The 6,000-nt window shown below is 48.4% G+C and overlaps 1 protein-coding gene across 3 annotated transcripts in view; it reads right to left on the reverse strand.

Annotated features, from left to right (window-relative positions):
• The window catches only part of LOC146207422 (glutamate receptor ionotropic, kainate 2), a 415,085-nt gene extending 409,461 nt beyond the window's left edge, over positions 1–5,624 (reverse strand). For 2 of the 3 annotated variants that reach the window (XM_084587265.1, XM_084587251.1), the window contains exons 1-2: positions 1,483–1,727; positions 102–263 (exon numbers count right to left, since the gene is read on the reverse strand). The gene's annotated coding sequence lies outside the window, so the exon portion shown is untranslated. Of the gene's footprint in view, positions 1–101; positions 264–1,482; positions 1,728–5,209 lie in introns of those variants that run through there. The other variant, XM_084587259.1, reaches the window with a different exon arrangement.
• Positions 5,625–6,000: the final 376 nt, after the last annotated feature.

A 6,000-nucleotide genomic window follows, 5' to 3' on the forward strand; every position in this document is an offset into this window, starting at 1 on the left:
TTGATTGATTGATTGATTGATTGATTGATTGATTGATTGATTGATTGATTGATTGATTGATTGATTGATTGAGCTGAAAAATGAAGGCACAACAAACTTACCGTCCCGTAGGATGCGGAAGAAGCTTGTTTCGGGATTCTTCTGGATAGTGCTGTTGTTATGGCACGAAGGCACACAACAGTGGTTGCCACTCCCACCGGGTGACATCAGCTGAACAGCGTAAATGACCGGCGCGTGACATGCTGGTAAAACTTGTGCCGAAACTGCGTAGACAGGTCAAGCATGATAAAACGGGGAAGTGAACAAGGTACGAAAAGGAACAATATATTTTAGAAACATATGCGTCCGCAACACCAATGCATCACCTACGTCGCCATACATGCTATACACAGCGAACTCATCTCCCAATGGTTTCCAAGTATTCCTCCATTGTCCAAAGGGCACCTGGAAGCCCGAATACACGGTCGACTGAGCATTTGGATCGGCAAAAGTTTCATTACAGGGGTGGCTACAACACGGGCTCCCAACCAGACTAACACAGAGCACCTCCTAGGAACACTGAGAGTAAATGCGTGGGCGCTTTAGTGCTTACAGTAGCGAAAAGGACGGAATATCCCACGCACAAGCTCCTATACTGTTTTTTTTTTTAGATTTTATGCTACGTGTTACATCTCTTCCCACAATTTTGAAGAGCGCGCTCCTGTACTGTCCCTGCGAGAACGCTTGCCTTCGACCCGTTTACCAACTTTTTCAAGTTGACCGCATTTTCCCCACCGTCAACAAATCGCTTGAAAGAAATTGCGTGTTGTAGGCGTCCAAAAAGAAAAAAATAATAAGTGACGTCCTCGTAAGAGTCAGCGCGAAATGCTGCGAGACTAACCGCGCCAAAATAGTCCATGCGCCATGGTGCGCGCTTCACTAACTGCGAGCCGGCCTGCGCGATCAGCCTAAATTGCTTGAGATTCGACGCAGTGTAACAAAAAACGCATTTATTGCGTTGCCGCTGTATTAACCCTCAGGAGTGGAGCGTCGAAGAACAGCAAAGATGCAAAAACAGGCAGGCAGGCAGGCAGGCACGCACGCACGCACACACACGCACGCGCGCGCGCGCGCGCGCGCGAGCGAAGCTGGCGCGAACAAAACAAAAAAGGCATGACGGCGTAAGTTCAAGTTCGCAGACGACGATCACGTCCTGTCTTCGTCTGCTTCTGTACCGCGCCTGCGCTCTGGCGGAGTTACCTTGCGATAACTAAATCGTGACGTGTTTCGTGTGGCCAGTTTTCGCCGAGTGTCCACTCCTTATCGAAGTAACTTTCTCTACCTAGCAACCTTATGCCGACCGAACTTAATCCCGCACAATGGTTGGGCTGCACTCGACGTATACCCACTCGCGTCTGGTATACCGCATTACGCTCGGTTCCGTAGCCACAATGCGTGCCGCTGGTGGACGTTCTCGGCAAAGTCAGGAAGGATGGCGCTCACCCCAGCGTGGTCCGCGAATGTCTCGGCAGCTGCGACCGGCCGCCGCACTACGATGATCACCGTCAGCATGACCATGCTTCTGCAGCGTTCACGGACTCTCCTTTCGGCGGCTGCTTGCACCGTGCTTATCAAGCATCGCCACAGCGACGAGCGCTACGCCACACAGCGATGAACCGACCGAGCATGCGCCGTCGTGTCGTATACATCTGGAAGCATATTATGAGGGAAAACGAGAGCACGTGGCCTTCGCATTTCGCAAAGCGTTGCCACCAACAGAAGACGAGAATGAATAACATCAGTGGCACGATCAGAAAGGGCAGCCGACCAAACTTATTTTGCACGCGCTTTTATCGGTGATTCTCACCAAATGTTATTGGCATCGCTTTGCAAAGTGCGGAGGTCATGCGCTCACGTGTTCCCTCTTATATTGCTTCTAGCTGTACCTGAGTGCATTCGCTTTCATTAAAGAAAGAGACGCGCGCGATGCACAGGCTTCTGTGCTGAGGTACCTGATGGAGGGAGGTCAGCCCTTTTATTGGCCAGTCCCAGAAGTCAGCCTTCACGTAGGGTCAATTTCGTCCTTCTCGGTTAAAGAAAGGAGAAAGGAACGACTTTAGGAGCGGATTGCAGCTAATGCAGCTCTCGTAATGCGAAACTCCATGTAAAGTTCTCTTTTTTGTTTCTTGAAGTATACCTATCGCACTCGTCCTGATCATAACCGCCCGGGTTTGAATGTCGGTGTGACCAGCCCGTATTTTATAAGACGATGCGGGTCTCGACACTGGTCCAGAAAATCCAAGAAGGGAAACGCTGCTCAGGTAAGGTAATAAATGCGTTCGATAAAGGACTGGATACACGGACGCAGGCGCCTCTGGTTTCATTCACAGCAAAATGACAACACGAATTTGAAAAAGTAACGAGGCTGCAGCGACGTACTGTACAGGTGCAACTAGATTAAAGATAAGAATATTTTGGTTCAAGGTGACATATCCGCTGCTACGCCGAGACCGCAGATGGATTACTACGAACAAAATCTGATACAATTACTCTACATGTATACGTTTTAAGGCCCTTGAGTCACTCGTGCAAAAGCAGAAAGCAACAATTTGTTTTTCTTGTGAACAGGTCCCACCAAAAGTAAGCCGTCGCCGTTTCAAAATCCAGTATATATGACCGGCTCTTCGAGTGGCAAGGCGATATGTTTTGCGGAAGAAACAATTAACAGAATTCAGAATTCTCTAAGTGATAGTGGCTAATAATGTATGTCTACCCTATCGAAGGAGAGGAACGAAATTAATAATACCAATGGCTAAATTGTGATTTAAATACTAACCCAGTAAACATCCAACCGCAACGAAATCCTCGAAACATGACAGAAATCAGTAGAAACTGTGAAGAAGAATGTGTAACGCAGACAGTTGTTTTTCATAAGTCTGACAGCTTCAAAGCAATCGGAAAATAATATGCATGCTCTAAAAATAGCCGAAGAAAATCACCGCTCATATTTGCGGGATGATATAATAGAATAATGATGAACGATCTTTCTCCGTAAAAACAGAAAAAGGTGGTTTACACGGAAATTGAGAAATTGAGGATGAAACATATAACAAAGAGAAGGAAAGACAGCAGGTCTAAAAGGCAAGAAAAATAAAAATAGAATACAGCCAGCGTTTAAATCCACTCACATATCTGCGTGTGTAAGACATTTGGGAAACAGAGGCAGAAAAACAAAGGTGCACGAAGTGCTAAAGGCTTAAAGATAGATAACAACATAGATAAAGCAAAAGTCACCATGAAGTTTGAAGTGATAGGTATCAAAGTGGCACTCTTTGCCAGCTTGCACGGCTTGGCCAAAGTAGGTGTTTATGAGGGCGATGTGAAGCCGAGAGAAAGTGCTTTTTTTTCCTCGCAGCACTTCCAGGAGACGGGTAGCACAGTTTCCTGGAGCTGCACATCTCCACTCTCATACGAGAAATGGAGACGCACGTGGCACAGACACACGCGGCACTAACAGTGGGTCAAGTATGCGACCGCCTTGCTGGAAATCTAGGACTGAAGAATATGTGACTATTTCTACGATGTCTCCTTTAATCCGTCCACAACAAGAATGTACAGCAGCGCAACGTGACTAGTCTTGTCTACGGCCTAGACATGGACAGCGTCAAAATGATCGAAGTGCTAAAAGACACATATCTGACAACCGCGCCAAAGACACTCATACCGCAGTATTTTTGAACCCAAAATCCTGGACAGGACGAACGCATCACAAAGTGGAAAGTCAGAGAAGGAATGCTCCAGCTCCGAAATACGTCTGCTCCAGGAGCAAATCACATCACGAACAACACACTCAGATACCTTGATTTGAAAATTCTATCCAGGCAATACCGGAACTATTTAACAAACGCCGGCAAGTAGCCACATTTCTCTCAGAGTGGACGCATGCTCAGGTCATCTTCATTCCCAAACCCGGCAAACCACTTGACCTGTTGAACCTTAGACCCATCTCGCTAACTTCGTGTTTTCGTAAACATTTTGAACACGTTATCTTGAATCGGCTACATACTCACATGCAAACCGGCGGCCTTTTTTCTCACACAATTTTTGGTTTCTGCTGTAACATATGCACCCGAGAAGTCATTCTACAGATATCCGAACACACCCTCCATCGCCGACAATGGAAATGCACTACAGCATTGCTGGCCTTAGACTTGCGGAAGGCTTTTGACGATATGTACCAAACCGCTTTATTGCATATATTATCCAATCTGGATGTGGGGAAGCGAACATGCCTTTACATCTCTGCATTTCTCTGGGATCACGCCGTGGAAAATCAGTTGGACCCCTTGATGTTCCCCACCTTTAACCCTTGGCCATAGGAGCACAAAGCAGGGATCAGTCTTTTCCCCTTTTCATTTAACATAGCACTCATCCCCATGGCTCAAAAACTCTCTCCCAAACCTCTCCCATTCTCTTCATGCAGATGCTCTCACATTGTGGACCACCACTAAGGATAGCGGTCGGAGGGAAGAAACTCTTCAGGAGGGGGCGAGATGCGCTACCTCAATATACCTGCATGTTCCTCCACCAATTCCGAGCCCCTGATACTCCACCTAACCGCGCGGAAGCATCTCCACCCTCTATGCTCCTCAGTATACAGGTGGTCAGCCAGATCTAATGGTTCACAGGCTTCGAATATTAGGTATGTTCACGTAGGCCAATGGCCTTTTCATGCAAGTTAACGACCTTAACACAAAGACACTCAGCAGGCTCACTACCACTACGCATCAGACTATCCGTCTGGTCAAGCGTATAGCTAACAAGCACCGTGGAATGCGCGAGCATGACCTCGGACGCCTAGTTCAGGCATTTATCATAAGCCGCATTCTCTATTAGCGACCGTACTTATATCTAACAAAAACGGACAGACAAGGTAGATGCTCTCATCAGACAGGCCTATAAGGCAGCCCTCGACTTACTCAAAACGCACCCCGACTGCTCGACTGTTAGAATAGGAGTCCACAATGCCCTCAGCGAAATGGCGGAAGCCCACAACATTGCCCAACTAGAACGGCTCTCCACTACCACAACTGGTCGGCACATTCTTCCCTCTCTCCAACTTAAGCCGTTCGGTGCCTCTCCAGTAGAAACTTACGCAGTTACGAAGACAGTCCGTGATAACCTCACTGTCCACCAACTTCTTAAAAAGAGCGAAAGAGCAGTGGCTTACCTCTGGTTAAGCCTGGCAAATTGCGCTAGCAATGGCCGCATTGCTACGCTTGTGTGTTCGCTTGTGGCGTAGCTTGTGTGGTTCGATAGTTTGGCGATAGAATAACACATGACACACAGTGATTACGACTGTTCTTACGGCGATTCTTCAGCGCGCTGTCTTCGCTTGGTGGCATTGCGGCGTTCCTGAGCAGTCATGTGTTATCAGTAGCCGACGAGTTGGAAGCACTCGGAGAGCTAGAGCGTAGTCGCCAAGCTTCAGCTTGTGCACGACGCTTAGCACGACGTTTTTCTCGTTCTTCCACTGTCTCTTCTGCATGTTGTCTCTCCCTTGCCGCAGTTTGTCGCTGCGACCTCTCTTTAGCAGCCTGCATAGCAAAAAAATCACGCCAAGGCCGAAGCAACGGCGAACCATCTGTCGCGCCGACGGCGCCGCCATCTGGCGGAGCTCAACTGAAGCGGTTGCTAGGCAACGGCGAACCACCTGCTCGGCTGTTCTGTGTCAAGCATGATCTCCGCCGGGGATACGCGACGGCTCAAAACTTGGCGCAGTATTGCTATACTGGCTAGTGAGACGAGCGCCCGCGCTTCCCTATGGGCGAGGATGGCGCTATTTGCAATGAAAGCCAATCGTTAGCGGCAGAGGGCGCTGCTTGTCGGGAGGGTGCCACCTGAGCAGACGACGCAGTTTTCTCTCTTCAGAATATGGCAATCTGTTGGTGTTGTGCGTGCGTGTTAAACCTGCTTCTGCGCGTCTTTTGCTTTCACGAAAGTGCAGTAGTTTATTTACGG

The sequence above is a fragment of the Amblyomma maculatum genome, chromosome 1 (assembly GCF_055883805.1).
Source record: "Amblyomma maculatum isolate TAMU_Amacu chromosome 1, ASM5588380v1, whole genome shotgun sequence".
NCBI classification, from domain to species: domain Eukaryota; kingdom Metazoa; phylum Arthropoda; class Arachnida; order Ixodida; family Ixodidae; genus Amblyomma; species Amblyomma maculatum.